The sequence below is a fragment of the Lagopus leucura genome, unplaced genomic scaffold, assembly GCF_019238085.1.
Source record: "Lagopus leucura isolate 7727_CA_CO unplaced genomic scaffold, USGS_WTPT01 Super-Scaffold_73, whole genome shotgun sequence".
Classification (NCBI taxonomy): domain Eukaryota; kingdom Metazoa; phylum Chordata; class Aves; order Galliformes; family Phasianidae; genus Lagopus; species Lagopus leucura.
This window is the reverse complement of record NW_024962252.1, coordinates 75,057,368-75,081,246: the sequence shown is the minus strand read 5'-3', so window position 1 is coordinate 75,081,246 and position 23,879 is coordinate 75,057,368. Positions and strand designations below refer to the sequence as shown.

The 23,879-nt window shown below is 37.0% G+C and overlaps 1 long non-coding RNA gene across 1 annotated transcript in view; it reads right to left on the bottom strand.

Moving 5' to 3' along the window:
- The window catches only part of LOC122189058, a 335,697-nt gene that overhangs the window by 213,928 nt on the left and 97,890 nt on the right, over window positions 1–23,879 (bottom strand). Inside the window, exons 4-7 of the long non-coding RNA XR_006181700.1 lie at window positions 20,943–21,075; window positions 19,372–19,468; window positions 7,758–7,808; window positions 7,343–7,516 (exon numbers count right to left, since the gene is read on the bottom strand). This is a non-coding gene — a long non-coding RNA (uncharacterized LOC122189058). The remainder of the gene's footprint in view (window positions 1–7,342; window positions 7,517–7,757; window positions 7,809–19,371; window positions 19,469–20,942; window positions 21,076–23,879) is intronic.

The window sequence follows — 23,879 nt, the reverse complement described above, 5'->3', positions numbered from 1 at the left end:
GAGAAAAAAACAACAATGTAGTTTCCTTCCACCACTGAAACAGCCTGAAATCTGTTACACATTCAATTCTGTTTCTATTTAAACACGTTAATAGATCTTATGATATAAAATCCCCAGAAGATGGAGAACCCTGCTCTAGGTCTTCAGCAGGTGATATGTCTCTCAAAGGCATAAAGTTTTTTAGTGCTTATGACCCTTACTCCTTTGATACCATCTGCTTATTCTCTAAATTCCACGATTCCTCCCATTCCTCTACCAGCTTTTGTCACTGGTGAGACTGAGAATCTTTCTCATTCTGTCATGCATATTTCACTGCCTATTTAGACTTCATCTTGTCACATGAACTTCCTCACTGCTGGCTGTGCTAAGTGAAGCAACTTTTCCCTTGGTAGCCTCCTCTAAGCAGCATGCTTTTGCTGTTTTCCAATAGCCCAGCCATGGAAGCTGACCACACTGCAGAACCATATTGCAACCTACTAAATGAATGCTGTCAAATAGCATATAAGTCAGAACAGTTAGCTTCAGGGTAGTCAGCCCCCTGAGCTGGAAGGGGACAGGGAGCAAAATATAACCCCCACAGCTCAGGAGGAAAATTAACAACATGCTACTCCACCTGGACTGTCACATGTCCATGGTACAAGATGGGATCCACCCGAAGGTTCTGAGGGAACTGGAAGAAGTGCTCTCCAAGCCACTTTCCATCATTTATTAGCAATGCTGGTTAGCTAGAGAGGTCTCAGACAAATGGAGACTTGCCAGTGTGACATTCATCTACCTGAAAGGTCAGAAGGAGGATCTGGGAAACTGCAGATCTGTCAGCCTGACCTCAGTATGAGGAAAGTCATAGAGAAGATTGTCTTGAGTGTGATCACACAGCATACACAGGACAAGCAGGGCATAAAGTCCAGATAGCATGTGTTCATGAAAGACAGGTCCCACATGACCAATGTCATCTCCTCCAATGACTGGGTGACCTGCCTACTGGATGAGGGAAAGGCTGTAGAAATAATCTACCTACACTTTAGTAAATGTTTTGACCCTATCTCCCATAGTATTCTATCTCCCACAGTATTCCCCCAGAGAAGCTAACAACTCATAGTTAAGACAGGTTCACACTCTGCTGGATAAAATAATGTCTGTCTGGTCAGGCTGAGAGAGTGGTGCTGTAAGGAATTAAGTCCAGCTGGCAACCATTCCTTAGGGATAAGTATTCCTTAGGGATAGGTACTGGGGCCAAACCTGTTTAATATCTTTACTGATAATCTTGGCAGCTTGATCCAGTGCTTATCTAGCAGTTGACAGCCATGCCCACAGCAGCAGTGTTGGAACTAGATTAATTTTGAGGTCCCTTCCAACCCAAGCCTATGATTCTATGATCTGGTCAAGAGGATTGATCGCACTCTTCGTAACTTCACAGATTACACTAAACTGGGAGGAAATGCTGATCAGCTTGGGGGTAGGAAAGCCCTAAGATGGATCTGGATAGACTGGATCACTGGGCTGAGGCCAATGAGATGAAATTCAACAAGACCAAGTGCCGGGTTGGCACTTCAGTCGCAACAACCCCATGCAATGTTACAGGTTTGTGGCAGATTGGCTGGAAAGATGCATAGCAAAAAAGGATTTGGGAGTGTTAGTTGACAGACAACTGAGCATGAGCTCAGGTAACCTAAAAGGCCAAAGGAATCCTGACAATTATCAGAAATACTGTAGTCAGCAGGAGCAGGGAGGTAATAGCCTGTACTCTGCAGTGGTGAAGCAGCACCTTGAGTACTGCTTTCAGTTTAGGACCCTTCGCAACAAGGAAGATATTAAGGCCCTGGAACATATCCAGAGAAGGGCAACAAAGCTGTGAAGAGTCTGGAGCACAAGTCTTATGGGGAGTGGCTGAGGGAACAGGGATTATTTAGCCTGGAAAAGGGGAGGTTTAGGGGAGACCTTATCACTTTCTACAATTCCCTGACAGTAAGCTCTAGCAAAGTAGGAGTTCGTCTCTTCTTCCAAATAACTAGTGATAGGATGAGAGATAATGGCCTCGTTGCTGAACCAGATTAGGTTCAGTTTGACTATTAGGAAAAATTTCTTCACAGAAAGGGTTGAGAGGCACTGGAACAGTCTGCCCGGGAAAGTGATGGAATGAACACCCTGGAGGTGCTCAAGAAACATACAGCTGTGTCACGGAGGTAAATGGGTTAGTGGGCATGGTGGCGATGAATTGGCATCTTGGAGGACTTTTCCAACCTTAATGATTCTGATTCTCTCATTCTAAGAAGTGGAAACGAAAAGCAGAGGTTGCATAAAAAAGAATTAAAAAAATGATTAAAGAGTTGAATAAAGAAAAGGAATCATTTCTTACGTTCTCACCTTTAAAAGGCACTAGTTACAAATGAAAAAAAAAAAAAAAAAGCAGGATTCAGAACTCTTGCTGAACTTATCTATTGAATAATCCATGAAAGTCAGTGCTTCATCTATTCAAACATCTCTACTAATCACCAAGACTTATTTGGATTTTGCCCAGCAGAACACAAGTGAAAATAAATAAATAAATAAAGATCTTCAGAACAAATAAAATATCTGCAGGCAACCTGTGGCTTCCAAGTTATTAGAATAACCACTGTCTTGCCTTGAACTCCACTTGATGGTCAGAAAAATCCCACCTATATTACAGAGAAGGAAGGTCCTAATTATCCAGGCTTACTGCTGGTCACTAAGACTCACTTTCCACAGAAGGAAAGTGTTGAGAGACACAGTCCTGGTAAGGTGGGAGTTATAAGCTACAGCTTAGAAGTGAACATGTGGTTTAAAGGCAAGAACAGACATTAGGTGACATTATGGCTAAACGTTCAGAGCAGAACTTCAGAACAACCCAGCAATCTGCAGAACTTGACTTGTAGTCATGTGTCTTCCAGAATAGCCTTTTGAGAACATGCCCTCATTGCGCGCCAGATGCATCAGGTCCATCAGTGAAGCTTTAATATCACATCTGATTTAACTTATGCTTCAGAATATCTTTAAGAATCTATAACCTAAATCAGGAGCCTAAATATCATTAAAATCCCATTACTGAGATTCTCATTATGTCACCATAGAAAACTGTTAGTGCTGCAAACTGAAACTCTGAAAACAAAAAGCAAATTATATGTATGCAATTATTGCTTAAATCAAGTCCCAGCTTAGGATGGGATACGAGGAGGAAAAAGCTAGATAGGAAAGAAAATTGTGATACTCACTTGTTCTTAATTTGCTCAAGGGGCCAGCACATTTCTTTCCTTTTAACCATAGACATTTAAAAGTCTTAAAACCTCCCTAAAGAGGTTCAGATTTTCTTGTCTATGAAGACTTAATATGCTATTAAGCAAGAAGTAGATTTTTTATTTTATTCCAGTGTTTCTCTTCACATTCACTGAAACCGTGAATCATAATTAAATCAGTTAAATTGAGAGGCAAACAGAAAGATTCTGCAGCCTATGGAACTGAATCCCTGTCCTGGGTATTTGTTCATGGAAGTGGGAATTGCATTATTGTCAGTGTTGGGAACACGTCTTGAATTACATAACTCTCTAAATGGCTTACAACTGAAAATCAGATACATTCTACAAGGAAAACTTTCTCTACAGTGTTCTTCTCTATGGGCTTCTCAAAAGCCCATTGAAATGTGGTCATGTCGAAGTAGGTCTCCTGGCAACTCCCTCCTAAAGATTACAATACACTGCTCATTGATTGTTCTTTGACTGAACAGAGTAGTGTAAATAGCTGGATCAGCAGAATGTGAGACTGAAGCTTATTATTGCACTAGGGTATTTTTAGGACTGTGGCAAACTGATACCATCTAACAATGTAGAAAGTGAATGCATGAGCATAGCTGCATCTGCCTTTCCTGGAGATGAATATCAATAGCTTGGTTACTTTAGATTTCTGTCTCCTTCTTACATCTTATCTCCCACAGTAAGGAAAGGAATTCACAAAACAATTTATGTACAGATCTATAGGCACAGAGACAGCAGCACTACTCTCATCCTCTGCCTTCAGTGTAATTCATTTATAATTATGGAAGGGCAATACCTTGAGGAATATGGAAATAATGAGGAAGAGCTTCACGGTTCAGTAAGGTTTTGACCATTCCTTTGAGACAGGACTATTCATTAAAGTACTGCTAAGGCACTAACGAAGCATATGGGCAGGACAGATCCAACTACACCATAAGCCAGAAGAATTTCTATCCTTTCTGACTTGGAATGGTTCAAAACAGAACCTGGATACACAAATTACTCAAGATGCTCTGTTCTAAAGAGCTAGTGTTTGCAAAAGACCCCAGATACAAAACTCTGATCTTATATTTTATCATCTTCTCTGTCTACCACTCAAAAAACACAGGTATAGTCATGTATATGGAAACATAAAAATTTCCAGTCCAAAACAAAATGCTGGTCCCTCCCACATAATCTTTTTCTGGAAGAAGATGGTGCCAGAATCTACAGAGTAAGAAGAGAGACTCTACAGTGTAGTGTAACTATCATTACCCGATTGAGGAGAATTAATATCTTCCCCCCTTCTTTTGCTTTCAGAAGCATTCACATTAATCTCATTGACAAAATGAAAGTATACGAAAAGAGGATCTCAGGTGCTACTGATGCCACTCCTACATTGCTGCTCATGCCAAGTTTTATTACTTCGAGTTTCAGGTCCGAGAAAAAGTGCAGAGGGCTGAATTACTCAGAGGGAGCAAGGCTGACCCTTGAGGGTTGCTTTATAAGATAGCAAATTGGTCTTTAAGATAGGTATTATATCACCAGTGATGATGAAGGGCAAGACCCCATCAGCTGATTACAGTGTTTCTAGTCCAGTATTTATTTACACAGATAATTAATTCCTCTGCAGTTCAAACATTTATCAACAATTCCATTACCTAACTCTCCATTCTTAGTTTTTTGTGAGATTAGGCACACTGACAGCTTCAGTAACCACCATCTAATTAAAGTAATTGTTGGACTGCATTCCTTATTCTGTTTCATGTATAATTATACTCCATGGGAAATCTTGTGGGATTTGAAACAGACTTTTAATCTATTCCACATGAATCAAAAACAACTCCCAAGAAAATATCTTAATAGCCATGTTTAACAGTGTGCTACTTCATTTGCACCAGAGATTTCACATCCTCAGTGCTTCTCACAGACTTTTTCAGCCACATAGAGAGGACGAAAGGTTTTTTCAAAAGGGAAATTCTTCCTAAAATTTTGGTACATTAATTAAGTTGGTTTTAAAGGGAAATCTTTGTTGAATTATTTGGACAAACACTCCTAGTGAAACTGATAGCTGCTACTCCTGAAGTTTTATGACCAGTTGTACTTTGATTCTGTTCCTCAGATTTAGTACGATCCACTCACCCTCTCATGAACTCAACTTCCTTATTACCTGTCACGAGCTTATTACCAATTTTGATTCAATGGCAATATGTACTATCACTATTACTATGTTTATTGCACCAGCTTTTCAAGATGTCTTATTCTAACGCTGACATCATACAGTTCTTCACTGTAAAGTAATTCTACTACAGCTGACACCAAAAATAAAAGCAGAAAATAGGGAGAACTTTTAAAGAACTGCCTCTTCTGTGATTCTTTCACACACAGAGTGCTGGAGTTCAGGTCTAGACTAGACGGATATATTAGAAAGGAAAATCTCTACTTTGCACTATTTTCCTTTTTGTTGAAAACAGCACACAGTATCAGCTGATTATCTTAACTTGTTATGGAACCAGATGCTGCTAGGACCAACACTTTGACCTGAGTGGAAAAGCATTCCTGAGTCCCTTACTTCAAACATGTCACATAGAGAGGATTAATTAATTAATCCTTTTAATCCTTCAAAACTTCTCTTGCCATTTGAAGAGAAAATTGTTCAAATTGTCCATGGCATTTCAAGAAAAACCTGTTTCAAAATTGTGTATGAATTTATTACAGATGCTTAGCTATGCTTTATAAAGACAAGGCAAGGTGAGTCTATCTAACCCTTTAGATGTGTCACATACAGTACATACACTTTTCTGACTCAGAGCATTCAGGTATCTTTGTTTCTTCTCTTAAGGGAAGGTAACCACACCAATAGTTACCATTCAAAACAATAATCCCTACCATTCATATTGTAACACTATTTTGGTTTACTTGTAGCTTCTCACACTGGTTAAAAAGCCAGATAAGTGGATCTACAATGTCCATCTTTCATGTTTCATATGACAATCTTATCACATTGTCTTTCTGTAATATCAATTAAATCAGGAGTGGTCATTAGAAATAGTGTTGGTCAAGCTATTTATAAGATTAATTAATTGACCCTTTTCCTTTTTTTCTTCCTATCTTATTGATTTTGCAGCCTGAAGTCTGTGAACGAACAATTTCATGGATATGTTTATTACAATTTTAAGGGATTATATATGTATTTAACTTTACTGTCATGTCATCTGGGCCCGATCTTTGTGCTAGCCAGTACTTAGACAAATGGCTATTAAATTATGCAGGCAGATCTCAACTGGCAAAAAATGCTTCATATTGGCTCATTACAGAAAACTCTCAGCAGTTCATCAGATATTCGCTGATAGGATTTGCAGCTCATCAAGAAGCCACATTATTTCCTCTTCCTGGCTGGACAGCCCAAACAGTATAATGTGCCAAGGCAGTGTAGGACGCTGCAGTTAGGGCACACATTTCCTGCTTGGACAGGCCTGGGACTGCTCTTTGTCATTATCACTTGGCCAGAAGAAGCACCTGATCAACATGCAAAGCCAGATGCTGTCACACAGGCTGAAGACAGGTTTTGTCATATCTACCTCTGTAATCACTTTGTGAAGCTTTTCTAGCCTTTTGCAACTAAAATAACACTTTTTTGGCAAAAAAATATTGGCCAAACTATTAAAATCAATCAATCAATCAAACAAACAAACAAACAAAAACATTTTTTCTCAGTGTGATTACTGTGCCTTGACAAAGAACAAAATTCATTCTTCATCAATAATTCTATAATGCAAACAAAGCTTCGCAGATATTCCCGTGTCTTTGTGAGCAAATACTGTACAGTTGAAATGGTAATCTAACAAACTGCCTGTGAAAAAGTTTCTATTGCAATCCTGCAGTTAGAGTTAGCATTGCTCATTAAAAGGTTGTACATTCTGAAAGTAAGAGAACTGATATTATAGAGGGAACAAAGCAGATCTCAAAATGACAGCAAGCCCAAAGCACTATTTTGTGAATATCTTTACAGGGTCAGACACATAAAACTGTTTCAGAAACATTCTATTTTATAAACATTGTTTATAGAGCTGTGCATTTCGATGTGGTTTTCTTACCTTATTCCACTGTGTTTTTTGTCACCCCATGTACAATTCTGAGCAGTCTCTTTGCTGTTGATCTGTCATGGCACTGTGCAGGCTGGCATCTCCCCAGGACCAGAGGTGCCAGGATCTCAGGGGTTGCCCAGGCTGACGGGGAACACAAGGACAGCCCCAGCTCCAGGTACCTCTCTGGAATCAAGACAAACCCACGTCAGGTCAGGATGTGGGCCTGAGTGAGCCTGGCTCATTAGCAGCTGCGGCCAAAGCAAGGTATGGGAAGCCTTCAGAAATGACAGCGAACACCATTTTTCAGTTTTTTGTGACTAATCTCAATATCTAATCTGTCTTCTGTGAACAAAAGCCATCCTGCATGTGCTCACTCACTACCCAGGTGACTCAAACTAAGCGATGCTTCCACATGAGATCTCACCTCAGCTGCTCCTCAATGTGTCTGCAGCCCATGATCCTGCTTGCCTGATTCCTAAAAGTGACAAAATGATATATTAGTCGTAGTCTATCTAAAAGATTACATGACCAACACAAATTACAAGAATTATTGAGAAAGAAACTTAGACTTAACATTTTCATATGATTTTTTTCTTATTACAATTCCAAAGATTCACAAAAGGATCTCAAATGATTCCACTAACATAAATCATACTCCCTGTTGCTGAAAATAGTATTTTTGACATGGGTAATAACAAAATTATTATTTAAACAATGCAAGCCAGGAATCTAAACATAGTCAGAAAAATTGAAAATTCTGGGGAAAATTGAAGAGGTAGAATGAAGTGGTTGTTGAATTCTTTCTAATGTGTACAGACAATTGTAGAACAGAGAATGCAGCTATAAAATATGGCCAGGTAAATGTTATGAAAGAAAATCCCCAAGATATTTCAATTACTATTAGCTGAGTTAAGTCATATAAAAAATTCATAATATGTCAGTTTCTGACCTCTTCCATCTCTCTGGAGTCTGCCCTCACAGCTGACTCAGAAAGAAGAGCAAGAAGAGTTTCTTACATTTGCAAGCACTGGAAAACTGTATATCAACTTCAGAATAAATAGATAAATAAATAAATAAATCTTTCTCTCCATATTTGGATTTCTTTCAATCAACGCTTTCCAAACATGGCAAAACAGACTTGTGTCTTTCTGCAAATTTTCAAACCACTCTTCATTCCTATCTGACCTCCTGTCATCACTAGTAGGAATAGGATATGAATCTCAGCATTTCAGGATTTCTCACTAGCAATAGATAGAGAAATTGGGAAACACAAGAGATTCACTTAAATAAATACTGGCAATAGCACATCTCATCCACTTTTAAAGTCATACAATCAACATGAATGGTAGATTAAAATGCACCTACAACATCTTCAACACTTGTTAAAATTGCCCAGTAGTGATTATGGAGTAGAACTGAGATTCTGCATCATTCTAAATTTCCTTTATTTCAGTCTTTCACTGAAATTTATCTGAGAACTGAAAAATCAAGATACAGCAATGGAACTAGATCCTCACAAGCCAAATTTTCAAACAGAGCTTTTACAAAGGAATAAAGATGATTCTGTTGATTTAAGGAAAGTGTTTCCACTTTCATTTCTTTTGTGGAGTAAAGTAGAGATTAATATCACTCAGGTACTGGACTGACAGATCCTATTGCCTTACTGTCACTGATTCTTGAGGAATTTATCTCTTGGGATACAAATCCATCAAATTAACTAGAGATTTCTGTGTGAATTAAAAAATAATTCTAAAGAAAATCAGAAAAAAATCTCTTAAGATGAGACAGATGTGTTATTAAAAACTTTCACGGAAAACTTCCACTGGAAGAATTTATACGGCATATGTAGACCTTCTGCTATAGATGAGTGCAGGGAAAGGAGTATTTTACACGTAACAACATTGGTGCTACATCCTACTACCTGAAATCCTGAGGAAAAAGATACTGGCAAAGGCAAGGCAATGTAATTGGCATGCATGTTTTTCTCAAATTCCATGCTCCAAAGATGTCACTGATTATACTTACAAAAATTCCAAATAATTTCTGTAGCCATTATACTTACACATCTGCAGCTTCCTAACAGCAATTTTAGATGAGCAATGTTGAATAAATGTGTTTAAGGGAAGACAGGGAAAACCAGTGGTGTTAAAAACTAAACTGTTTAAAGTGTTTAAGATTTAACTCTTGTCCGCCTTTTGTTCTACAAACTAAACTAAATTCTACATTACGTTGTTTGCCCCTGATCAGACTAGTTCTGCATTCATGTACTTTAATACTTGTGCCTGAAATTTGGGCACCTAAACTTTCGCGCTGCCCTAAAATACTTCTAGTCCATAAAGTGAAATGACCAAGTTCAAAAGTGGAGCCATCATCATAAGGGAAGCAACTTAGGGAAATCAGTTCAGGTCTAGATGCTCAAAATACTACCCAGTGTGCCTATCAGAAAGAATATTCAAATGTTCACAACAATGTACTAAGCTACTCAGCCAATTTAGGGTTATCTGCCATTACTGAAGCCAATGAGATTCTTTAAACTATTACTAAAGCAGCTAAATCAGAACTATTATCCCCTCTTACAGGCAAATTAGTGCTAATTTAAACACCTAGATATAATAACTATGACAGGATATAATGAATGCTATATTATTGTATTTGATTAATTTTGAACAAATGCACTACTGACACAAAAGGCTTTTCTTAGAGGGCCACATACACCTTCCATGTAAAAAAGATATCCATGAAAATTCTTAAATCTTCTTCATACTTGACTCCTCACACACTGCTTCTCCTAATTTATAACTCTATCTTGAATTGCCAAAAAAGGCAATGTTTGTACAGCCAGACAAATGTCAAACAATTATTAGATGGAATCAGAATCAAACATGAAAGAACAAACAGCAGGAGGTGCTTGCTGAATTTTGGTGAAGGTTGTGGCTGATCTGTCATTCAATCAGACCTTTTGCTCTCTCCAAAAATCTGTCATTTTCCACGCTTTTCTTGGTTGCCTATCACACTTTCAGACTTGTTATGGATAGTAACAATAATGTTATACTCTATTCTACTATAAAAGTCAGAAAGAAAAATATGTATCTACATAACATAGGAACAGAGTAACTAGTCCTCTACCATAAAAAGGGTCACCAAAAGTATTTTTCTTCATAGGAAAGAGCAGTATAAGATCTTAAAGCTCAGGAAAATGTCATTCTGTTGAAAAAGACATGGACATTTGGAGCACCAGATGTGTAAAAGATATTATTTACTGAAACCACAGTCAAACCCTATTCTGAAAATTGAAACAATTTGTGTAATTATTTTTGTTTTTGTTTTTGCTTGGGGACAATTTCCATTCCCTAGTGGTGGTTATATCATATCTCAGAAAACTACTCTCAGATGACAAAAAGAATTTGAACTGTAAGGGGTTTCTAAAGTTTTTAGAGCTAAGGGATTTCTATAATCTTTACAGCCAAGCCTGTTGAACATCACTCTGGCAACATGTGGATCGAAGATAGAGAAGAAAATTATTTGAGTCCATGAAAATTGTTTTCAGAATAGAATTTACCTTGCAAAAAGTCTTATTTCTTTCACCAATGTCAAATAAGTAGTTTAACTTAACAGAACTTCACTGCTATGTTCCCCAGTAACAAACTGAAGTATGGAGTAGCCACGTGTGGAAAATGATATGACATAAGGTCATAAGGTTTGCGGCATTAGATTACTCTCACTGATTCAGGAAATATTTCATAATCTCCATCAGAAAAAATCAAAGAAAAACATGGAAGGCAAAGAGATCACAGTTGGTTTCCAAAAGATTACCAGCGTCAAGATGAGGCAGTGGTTTCTCTCTTCATTCTTAAAAGAACAGTTTGTGATGTGTTACCATCCGTAAAAAATAAGTTCAGCTTTCCCAACTTTCCCAACTCATATTTTTTTGATAATATTGTGAAGTCTACAAAGTAGTTTAAATAAATATATGTAATGCATGTATATAACTGTAAAGATATAGATAGAGATTACAAAGAATTTTACGGGATTTTTAATATAGATGTTAAGTAAAAAAGGAATTATAAAATCTACAATGAGAAAAAACAAGACTGAACTTCCTAAGAGGCTCCACAACACAAAGGGACCGGAGGGAGGAGGAGAAAAAAAGACACACTTCAGAGTTTCACAGATTCACGCACCACAAATTCATGAAAGCCTCATTCTGTGCTCCCTTTCTGAATTGGCAATATTCTCAAGTTACTCTAATGCAGTGTTGCCAAGTTTCTAAAAGCTGAAAGAGCTATTGCAACATTTAAAATCAATGGAAATGCTATGATGAAATGTGTCACAAAACTTATCTGGAAGCCATTTACTTTTTAAAGAGCAACATTCTTCTTTCACAGAAAACAGCATTATTGCATTTGGAGAATTTATCAGGAAGAAAAGCCTACTATGAAAAACAAACAAACAAACAAAAAACCTGAAAGTAATCTGTTTCATAGTTCATTCTAAGTGAAATAAAATATAAATACAAAAGCAAAACAAAATAGAAAAAATAACTAGTCAGGCCTTTTGTTGTTACTCTGATATCCATCATATCATACATTGGATAGCCAAAATCATGTGTAAAATTTTACACTAGATGATAATCTTTATAGAAGACATTTAATCCTCTTCTTCTTGGTAAGACTAACTCATGACCTGGCCAACTGGTTTAGAAATAACTTATAATTATATTCCTAAATTTTATTCATATAGATGTGAAATAAACCAAAGTACATGTATTTTTACTGGAATCCATACCGTATGTTTCAGCTTCCTCCCCTTCTTGGGAAGATTGTTATAGTACCTTCTCCTTTTCTTGGCAAAGTTATTCATCCTTGTTAATCATGTTACATGTCCTGTCCTCTAACCCAGAAATTCAAACTATCCTTAAGGTACACAGCCTGTGAAGTATTGCTTGAAATTTTTTTCAGCAAATTTTAGCTGTAGCCATGATTCTGTATGGGAACTGTGAGCCATCAAGAGGAATTTCCAAAAACATATGAATATTTCATACTGTAGAATGGGAGAAGTATTCCGATCCTTAGAATTTAGGATTATAGAATTCAAAATTCTGATCAGTTTCTCTCTTTTTTTGGGGGGAGGGAAGGAACAAAAGCAATAATTGCACAGTGTCAACTCACAGACTGCATTACTGAAAGGTGTTGATATAGCATCCATTACAAAGATGTTTGAAATTGGCTAGAAGAAATTAAGGGTATTATCGATAGAATTTAATAAGAGAGTGTGCAGGCACAAGAGGCAACGCTGACAAAGTAAGTTTTACCTGTCAAACATTGTGGACTGAACCTTTGATTGTGTTCCCAAAGATCTTTCCTTTAATTTTTGTTTTGTCTCTAAATTCTGTGGCTCCATCTGTAAAACTGCTACAAAGAAAACTGGTCTTAGAGCATTTCCAGCTGTGCTAACATCTGGAGAGAGAAGATATCTCAGGAAATATCTGCAGCTGATTATCGACATCAAAGGAATTACAGAGATTTCTGAACTTTGTTTGCTTATTCACATCATAACCCTTGTCTTTCCAAAAATTTAGCTGTGGAACTAAAAGAATTTTTTTTTTCTATTATCTTTGCAGTATGTTTAAAAAGTGACAAAAATTTATATCTTAATTGGATAGGAGTTTTCATTTTTTTTGTGTCGAGACAGTCTTCCAGAGAATAGTCACTGTAACTCGTACTCTAAATCAGAAAACCTTCAGCATTTTTTTCTTGTGAAATAAAAGTTACTCAGAACAAGATATAAAAACACAATAAACTATCTTCCCACAGAAGGAATTTAATTCCTATCTTTCTTTGTTCTTGAGATTTTCCAAGTTCAGATTTCAGACTGTAAAATCTTTGGAACTGGATTCTCCTGGTTTCTCTCTTTTCCATAGCATTGAGCGCTCAATCAGAAACAATTTGTTTAACACTTCGCGCTCCTCATAGAATAATTAGCCGTGTGCACGGTTTACAAAGAACAGTTTATTTCTCTCTAGATTTCGAACCATCCTGACAATCTTCAGATACATTCAATTTCCATGACAACTGGGCCTTCTTTCTGCTTCTCAACCTCCATTTCGACAGATCTTTTTCCCTATTCATGTAAGTCTGCAGCTTTAAAGTGAACTTCTAATACCGAGATAACCATCATAAAATTTCAGGATTTGGAAGAACTATAGTGTTAAATAGTTAATAAACAACTATACTGCAAATGATTCCATTACAGAGTTACAATTGGAAGCCTCCAATGCAGCATTAGTTTATCAGTGGTGGCAAACTATATCAAAGCCCACATTTTACTTTGAAACCAAAGCTGTATTTTTTGGAACAGTGACATAGAGCTTAGCTACACTTCTGCCAGAATTTCTGTTCATGAGTCTGAAGGACAATTGGAGAAGGCATCACATATACTGTCAATGGGTACTCAAGACTATGGAAAGCAAGTAGCTCTTCTTTGCTGCCATCTACACTGGTTCCATTACACTGAAGTGGTTTGTTATCCTTGAATACAACCCACCTGGCCCCCCACTCCAGCTGTCTGTAAATCAGATCTCATTTGTTGCACCGTACACACCATGTCAATGACAGCAAAACGCTAAGGGCTTCCTGGATATAATAGGGGCTGACTGCGGGAACATTTTCCTGGATGAATATTAAGAACTTGCCAATTTTGTATTCAATATTAGGTGAAGGATGGCTTTATTCACTATCATGCTGGAGCACAACTCCCAGCTGTTCTCTCCTTAGATTTCATTTTGAAGGGTTGTGAGATCTCTGAAAAAAAGAAAAGATGCTGTAAGAAGTAGGGAGGAGTGATTTGAATTGGTAAGTGGCCATGTTCCACGAGATCTGGTGCTCAACTAAAACTGCAGAATAACACTCTCTGTGACATGTTAGAATGAGATTTATAAGTGAACTACTGCTGCTGCAGAAATTCAGCCACAGCTTTTCTCTCTAAAATGGATCTGAAGTTTATTTCTTTTTGAGATTGAAGTTTAAGGCTTTAATCTTATTATTTTAGCATGTTTTTACATTAAAATGTACAGATCCAGATGGAAGATCCAGTTTCTCAAGCAATCTGACATCACTTGTTCTTGATAAACTCTGATTAGCCCCACTAAACTTTGGACATGGAAGTTCGCTAAGGCAAAAAAGAAAAGCAAACACACATAAGTGTACAAGTGCAGATCTTGTCTTAAGAAACAAATGCTTTCCAAGAGGTGATATACTGCCATTGTCAGTCAAGGGCCACGTTATATAGTTCTGTCTAAATTTGGTACAAAAAAAGCAAACAATTCCAGGAATCTGCTTATTTTTCTGATAAAAAAAGTTTCTAAGTACCTCCTGAGTTTGATCTCCCACAACTGTAACCATTTAATAGTCTGGTGTACCTTTCCTGAGTTAGGGTTATTTAGTTCAAAGGTTCTGAGAAAGATTGTATTGTGACTAAAGACCTCTGCATCACCATAAATATGTTTGATTTGTTATTACTTCTCATGATAGGTCTGTTAACAAGTAAAAGTCCTCTCCCAGCACAGCTCAAAGACAAAAATGAAAGAAAAAAGTGACACAGGGCATAGAATTATTCATCTAAGAGAGTGTTATTAAAAAATAAAAAATAAAAAAAAGATGAAAAATGTAGAAACATTAAAATGAATAGAAGATAGGCAAAATGCTTATTTATCACTTTTAGTTTTCAAAAGAAAATTTTGACATCCTGAGAAAAATTTTTAATAAAAGCCACTGATTTCTGTCTCTCTCCTTAAAAGAGATACTCGTCTGTATGCTTAAAGCCAGCTATAACTGAATGTGATTAAATTAATCTTTTTATATTAGCAAGAGATAATTACTTTAACATTCTCAGATATTCTCAATGACTGCAGCTGATGGCAAAATTCCAGAAATTATTAGAAGTGTAATTTTTAGGGAGTATATTTCAAAATATTCAGTCCCACTAGAAGCTGTTGAAATGGCTATTTTCTTAGGAAAAGCAGGGTAAAAATGAATTTCAGAATTAAGCTAAATTATATTAAGAAAAATAATTTTAAGAAATAGGTGAAAAAAACATACTGAGAAAAGGAGATAGGGAGCTACAATACACATTCAATTCTTTAGTAGTCTGTTGTGAACACGTTATTAACATGAAGACAGATAAATAACAAATATGGGAGAAAGTCTCTTTATGTCCTCTTGCAGAGTTGAGGACTTTTGTATTTCTCCTACTGCTTTTTCATTTAGTGGCTGTAGATGCACTAGAAACTAGGAGGAGACACATCCAGGTCAGCTGACCCAAAATGGCCAAAGGGATATTCCATACTATATGATGATGTTCAGCAATAAAACATGGTGTGAAGAAGTGGAATGTGGAAGGGGGGTGGGAGGAGGAAGGGATGTGTTGAATGGAGGTGGTATGTTTTCATGGAAGCCTTGTATCTAAGCAGATGTCACCACATAGCTCAGGTCAAAACAAGACAAGTGTACAAATCCACCCTAAAAGAAATGCAATTGTTTAGATTGAAAAAAGAACTATATTTTGCTCCACCTTGTCTCTCAAAAAAGACAGCTGAGAGAAAATGGAAAATACCAGGGAACACATCTGTCCCTCAACTCAGGCTTAGCTTCATTTCCCAGGCTCAAACTAACATGAATGAAACAGAGATCTGGGAAAGTAGGGCCTTGGGATGAACCAGGAAGTGAAGTAACTGCATAAAATCAAGGCACATTTTGTACAGCGTAGTCTGGTCTTTCTGACAAAATACATAATTCCTGATACTCCTTCTCAGAGATCAGTTACTGTGTACTTGTAGTTCTTTTTTACATGGCAAGCAGACAAAGAGCCTAGAGATCCAGAGTTTATTAAAATGGAAATTGAAGTAGAAAGCTGAAAGCCCCGCTTTTGTTTTTTTTCCCAGCTCCAAATTCTACAGCATTCAAAAGCTAAGAAAATTAGAACTGAAAATGAATGACTTATGTTTTACTTCAGATTCTATATTCTTCCATGAATCAGACTCTCCACCCACAGAAGATGTTTAATAAGTTTTATATCTAAAGATCACTGTGATATCAGTAAAGATTGTTGCATCATGACATACACAGTTCAGATAGTTGATTAATTCAAAACATGAATGAAAATCAACAACTTTTCATAAATAGTAAGGATTGAAACAATCAGCCAATTTTAATCTCAAACTTTCTAGTTAAAAATTGCAGGGCTTAGTGAAATTCCTTTGAATAGCTTCTGAAATTTATATTTCTGATTATATAACAAAGGGTCAAGATTTTCTACAAAATATATTTAATGAAAACTTTTCTTCCTCCTACTCTTATTGTTTTTCTATCTCTAAGGGAAAATGTTAAAAGAAAAAAAAAACACAAAAAAATCATTTGTTCAGCCTCACTCTCAGACAGGAAATTAAAGATGAGGTGTTATGAAACTTGCTTAAGACACCTTCAGAAGCCTAAATAAAATCGCAAACCTAAATTCAAAAGACAGAATACTCAGAACAAAATATGTCATTTTAACTAATAACTGTCAGTTGTAAGAAAGGCAAAACATGCAGCAGAGCACTGAGAAAATGTTTTATCTGTTAAGCTTTAGACAAATATTCATTTAAAAAGAAAATAAATAAAAATCTTAGTTTGCCAGGTGACTAAATAAACTTGTCCTGAGTTCCAATAATATTTACAGTATTAACTGCCCTTCTCTGCTACGAGAAAGAGCAAAGGCTCAGGAGAGGAAATATTTAATTAGAATATATCATCGCTCAGAGGGTGGTGATGCACTGGAACAGGTTGACCAGAGAGGCTGTGGATGCCCTATCCTTGGAGGAATTCAAGGCCAGACTGGATGTCACTCTGGGCAGCCTGGTCTAGTGGTTGGCAACCCTGGCCACAGGGGGGTTGAAACTAAATGATCATTGTGGTCCTTTTCAAACCAGGCCATTCTATGATGATTTTATGATGATCTATCTGGAAAAAAAATTGTGTATAATTTGTTGTTTTCTGCATGAAGAACAGGGCTGTGCTGACTTATCTATTGCTTCATTGCTAATATTTCAATACTTCAAGAAATTTAAACATTTAAAAATGTAAAATGAAACAATTTAAGAGTTCTCTTTATTTGCAGGACCCAAAGGCCCTTCAGTGTGAGTTTAAGAAGCATAGGAACCTTAAACTAGTTGGTCTGTTGCCAGTAAACCAAGTCTGTTAAAAATAATTCAGAGAAATCTCATAACACCAGCCAGATCTTTGAGTTCTCTCGGATGACTCCCATTGGACCACATAGAATTATGAGCTTTTTGTTGGAGCAGAAAATATTGAATGGGTTCAGAGTCAGCTGTGAAGTTACTGTTCCTATAGTCATAATCCTACAATTCAGAGCCCCAGGTGTCCTGCAGCCCATCACTGATATTAAAGAAAGAGACAAAGGCATCACGAAACATCTTTGCTTTATTTACACCTCTATTCAGGAGGTGACCAACCTCAACAAAAAAAATGAAGAAATGATACCTCTGATTCTACTTTTGCCTTTCTCTTATCCCTCACAGTACCAACCAGCTTCAATGTTGGGCTTTAGCTGCACAAATTTTCTCCTTACAATGGCAAACAGCATCTCTATAGCCCTCCCATCTTACCTAACCTCCCTCCCAAGGCCATACACTTTTTTTTCCATAAACTTTAGACAATCCCTGCTCAACCAAGCTGAACTTTTGCCCTGCATTATTGACTTCCAATTATTCATTCCTGCATGCTAGAGATGGCTCTGAAGAAGTGGCCAGCACTGATGGATCCCACTGCCTTCAAAAGTAGTTTACTGAGCTACATAGTTCTCCGAGCTTCTCAAGCAGCCTGAAGTCTGCTCTCCCCACACCTAAGGGCAGTTTTTTGTGGCAGTTTTTCTCCGTTTTCTTCACTGTTACTTTCAATCCTGGAATTTGTGGAGAATTCAGAAGAATGTGCTGTGACTAATGCTCAGCATTTCTTAATATTGCTTCTATCTGTACAGTAAGTCTGATTATCAATATAAAAAAATACTGTTCTAGCTCTAATAACAGTTATCATATCTTTCTGATATAAACTCTCATTCATGGCACTGATATTCTTTATAAAAAGTAATTTCTTAAAACTCAGAGCAACTCTCTGAACTCTTCTTGACCTATTAGTTCTGGGAGAAATGATTTGCCTGTATTTAAACTGCACATTCACTGCAAACCTGGACAAGAAGCCAGATGCTCTGAATACTAATCTTTCTATATAATCACACAATTGTTTCTTTATTTGCCTCCTTTCCATTGTCATGTTTTACTAATTAAATATTAATAATAAAAGGAACAACTAAACAATTGAACTCCATCATCCGTATGCTTTTTTGAATGTGCATTAGAGTTCACGAAGACTGAAGGCTTGAGGCCTGGACTAAGATATTCCTCTTACCTTTTCAACTTCACAGATATTCCCCTTTTATTCTGGCTAGCTATATTCCACATTGTTATCATCAGTATTTATAATTATTTTACATAAAGTCAATGCAAAATTTTCTGAAGAATTTTCCCCATGGAGAAAAGTCATCATTCAGAAGGCATTAGAATTTATTATAATTGTTGAACTATTATCAGCCCTTCACTGAATACAGAGCCAAGACTCTGATCTTGTTGTTTTGTTGAAGTTCAGATTTGAGAACTATTAAGCATAGCGGTCACAGTTATTGCAACAACACTTAATGGCATCAGACTTCTTAAATGCAAGGCAGCCAAAGCAATAGCATCCACCTCTCACATCCTGTCATTATCAATCATTTGACCAAGACAATCTATAATTAAAGGTGAGTAGATTCAGAGAGTGCTTTTGGGAGGGTGGGAAGCTTCATAAATTAAGATGGAAAGCTAACAAACAAGTACATGTTTTTCAAAGGTTAGGATTTTATAAAATTAGACAGAGAAAAATTATTTGTTTACTTGTTTTTCAGGAAGAAAGTAAAAGTAGGAGGAAATTATTAGGCTTCTATTCCAGTACCTTAGTTCCTTATTTCCGCCACTGTCTGGTTCTTTACATATCTCCGTACATCCTTCATCACTTACTTGCAGGAAAGGAAGATGAATGTACTTAGGTCCTGTTAAAAACGTGGATCAAGAAAATTGTAGGCAAGCAGTCAAGGAGCTGTTTCATTGCTTTTCTTACCAAGAAATAAAACTGTGACAAAATTGAAGTTCTCACAATGAATTTTGAATTGCATCTAGAGGAATTCTCATACAAGACTTGTGACAACAAATTTGGAAGACTCCCATTTAATTCAATTTAAAACTGTTTTGTCATCCACTGTTCAGCTGCTCTTAGCATCATAAGAATATTATCATTACAGACTACTTAAAAACTATGGTTTTTGTTTTAACTAAGATGGCAATTCTTCGCTACATTTCTGTCACTGTATTTTTCTCCTCTCCCTTGAAGATCTGACAGCTGTAGGACTACATCTCTGTTTTCTGCCACGGCATTTTCCTTCATTTGTTCAAAATCATTTTCATGTTCTTCAGATCTCATCTCTGTATTTAATACCCACCCAGCACCTTTGTCTACTTTCACAGTTAATTTTTCAGCTCTAAAAAATTCACTATTATTTTTGGTGACAATCAGAATTTTTATAAAAACAAACTAAAAATTGGAACTTCAGTTAAAGCCTCATAAATCTTCAGCAGGAATTTTCCAGAACATTTAAGAATATGAAAAATAAGAAATTTGGTTCTCACTGTTGACCAACATTGCCCCACCACCAATTTTAAAAACATTGAACTGCAAGATTAAAAATATAGATGCTGAGTAAGACTAACCAAATTGTTTCATTATAATAAAAGACTGCTGTTTTGAGACTCACCCCATAAATTCTGCTGCACAAGGCATCCATTTTTAAAAACATTCGGGCCCAGACCTACATTTTTCATTGTCTGGAGGTATTCCATTGTCCCTGCTTCTCTTTCAGGTTAGAGGGGTTCTCTGCTATGCACTCCAGATGTTTCTGGTAGAAATGGACCAGGCTCGCATGTGACCCCACTGCTTTGTTCCTTTTGCTGCCTGCACTGGCTGTACCTCAACAAATCCCAGTCCTACTGTAGAAGACACTGTTGTGATATGCTTAAGCAGTAGCGTGTGTTGTCATGACTCCTATGCCCACCCCAGTGCACGGCACAAACATCTGCTGCAGTTTTTCTAGCTTTTCTTTGCCTTTTGTTGCTACAGCTGTCTATCTTGTACAAGAAGCACATGGCAGATTGCAATTTATCATTAGCAGCTCTCAGCTTCTAAGGCTGAAGCTTCTCCTTCATTCTGCAGCCCCAAGCTGACTTGCTGACAAGAAGTAATGATGAACCATGTGAGATCTCATCTCTTTTAGCTACAATATATCTTCACCAATTCTGATTTCCAGACACTTAATGCAGCACCACAGCAACCTCTCTTAACAAAGGCAAGCCTTCTTGGACTTGAAGATGTCCTTAATAAGATATGTTGAGGTGCATGTCATTTTTGTCATAAGGGGAAAAGATTCTTTGTCCAGATAAAGACAAACGTGTTGTCTGGGAGGAAGGCTGTACCTGGGAAGCAGAGTCAAACTGAACTCAGGGCTCTTAGAGAGTTCCAGTTTTCAGCAGCATGTCTGTCATTGTTAACTTCTTGCTGTTTCAGCACTTGGGTCTTCATACTAAGCTGCTTCTCCTGTGACCAGGGCTGGAAGGCAATTAGATCAGCAGTCAGTGGGGAACACAACCCAAAGCTCTCTGATGAAAGGTTTTGCCATTTGAAATCCATGACACAAAGTGGCAGCGGAGAAATTAATAAGCAAAAAAGCAGAGCCTTCTCATGCTTTTTCCCCTTACTAAGTAACAAATAACATGTACAGATACCAGCTATCTGTTCCACTGTTTGTTATTTTGCCATCTCAACAAATTTTTTCACATTTGAACAGCTTTAAAAAGCAGGGGCTGGATTCTGACCCCGCCAGGAAGCACCCAGCTCCAGGTACAAAGTGAGAAAGCCTGGAATTGCTTCTTACATGTCTGCATTGAGACTGAACAGAATCCCAGCTCTTGTCTCTCCTCATCCACACAGCTGCTACACTGATGAGTATGTATGTATGTACACTGATGAGTATGTATGAGGATGAGTTGAGACAGTTTCATAGAAATTAAAATCAGTTATCTTTTTTTTTTTTTTTGTGGAACCAAAGAGAACTTCAGCATTGATAATACATCTATGAGGTTGTTAAAAGGAAAACTGCAAGTTTTCATTCCCTACCATTTTCTGTAGATACTGCTATGGGCAGAAACATGGCATAAAACAGCAAAAAAGGAGAGATTTGAAAACAGGGACATGGTTCTTTGGGAGAACGCACTGAATAAATATATGGATAAAGTTGTATCCTAAAGGATCTCTATGCAAGCTTTCCCTTGAAGCTTTTTATTGTCCACAGTAAACAGTCATATTTCTTTTTGTCACAGATGATCCTATGATCCTAGTCTATAAATGAAGTGAAAGAGTTTGTTTCTCATGTTTCTTTGATTTTGCAGTACCCTTGGTAAGAGTATAGTGTGGGTTAATTCTCACCTGAGGCAGCCAGCAGTTATCTTTTAAAATCTTCGAAAAACAAACCTATTTTTTACCTAAGGAATCTAAAGCCACAGGCAAAAGTTATTAAACAAACATCAGAACATAACTTTTCAAACACAGACTAGGGATTTTCTACACATTAAATATCCTCCTAAAACCCAGTGTGAAGAAATTTTGTTACAAGCATCATTTCTTTGATTTGTTCTACCAGTCCCTAGGCTCCTGCAAAGAGGAGGTGTCTGCATCCTTTCCTGCTTTCCTTGCTGATTACAAAAGGTTCTTAAACTATGTTTAGGGAGGGGATCTAACTTACAAATACTTCCCATTTTCAGAGCCGAGTTATATCTTGTCTATAGGAAAGTGAACCCCTACAGACCCATCCATTCAATCTACCAGATGGGCAACCTGAGCTAGTGCCACAAGGAGGGACAATTAGAGATGTTAATGTTATTATCATGCCTGTTGCAATATTTCCCAAATATTTCCTGCTTTACAGGAAGAGAAGAAACTGTGAAGAGGAAAGACTGGGAGCACTGAAACTGAGAATACCCTATACAACAAGTTTCTGGACCTCTGCATTAAAATCCCTGCTAGGGATGAAATTGTCTGAAGAGGTATATTTACCTGAATGTCACATGTTGATTTCTTCAGCATGCTCAAAGCACATTCACAAAGTCAGTCCCAGAAACTATGGTAGGCCAAGGATGCCCAAGCATGTTATGAAACCATAAACATGGCCATAAAGGCCTGAAGAGTTGTGTGCATAGTGGAAATTACAGAAATTATAGGCACCTGGAAATTTCAGCGCTAGATGACAAGGAACCAACAGACATGTTTAGATATTAGCAGCTATTTCAATTAGGAGCTTATTCTTTCTTCTAATGTGAGGAAGGATTTTGTTTGTTTGTTTTTCATTTCTAATGTTTTTTCTAGTTGAGGAGGGCTTAAAATAATGCTAAAATAAGAATTTCTACTGCTGTAGTGAGCATTATAAACTTATGATACAAAAGCAATAAAATTACTAACTGCGAACTATGCAAAGGTGAACAATTTCACTTTCATGTCTCTATGTCTCAGTTCTGCATAATATTTTTTATCTTTTCCCCTCTCACTCAAGAAGAAATGCAATATAGCAGAATCAGAGATCCAACATAAAGATTTGCCTGCGTGCTTTAAAATCCCACTGATAGTAAGATAAGTTAGCATGACAACTAAGCCATTGCCTATAAGTCATCAAACCTGACGCTTTTCTCTTATACCTGAGATAATCAGGAGAATAATGTTCTCCTGAAGACTGGAAGGTTTCCACTGTAAAATCAATGAAAACAGTACTGACATATTTCGGGGCACAGAAGAGAGAATAATGCTGTGCATATATTTTGAGACAAAAAAAAAAAAACAACCCAAAACAACAAAACAAACAACAACAAAAAAAACCCCCACATTTCTTATAAAAGGAATTTTCTGAAACTATTTCTGCCTTTGTCTGACATTCCTTCACCAAGTCTTTCGCTCTTCTGTTTACTCTAAGATTGATATGAGATCAATGGCTTCAAAGGATGAGCATGGCATACTCAGGAACTCAGTGTTTTACTCTCCAGTTACTCTGTTATATATTAAAACTCAGCCATATTATTTACAGCTCTCCATATGCAGTGACTAGCAGCTGCTATCTACCTGTATAACCTTTAAGTATTTAAGAGCATATTTAATGTTTATGCATTAAGACATTGCTCATATCAATACTGTTACTCAGAGTTAAGCAGAGATAAATACTCACATCGTATAAATCTGATTAGTTTTACATCCAGGCCAAAATGTACTAAATGCTATATGCATCAAGCCTCCAAATCTCTGTATGAGTCACTGCAATTTCAAAACCTCCCTCCCTAAAAGAGGGCATTGTTTCCACGTGAACTCAGGGT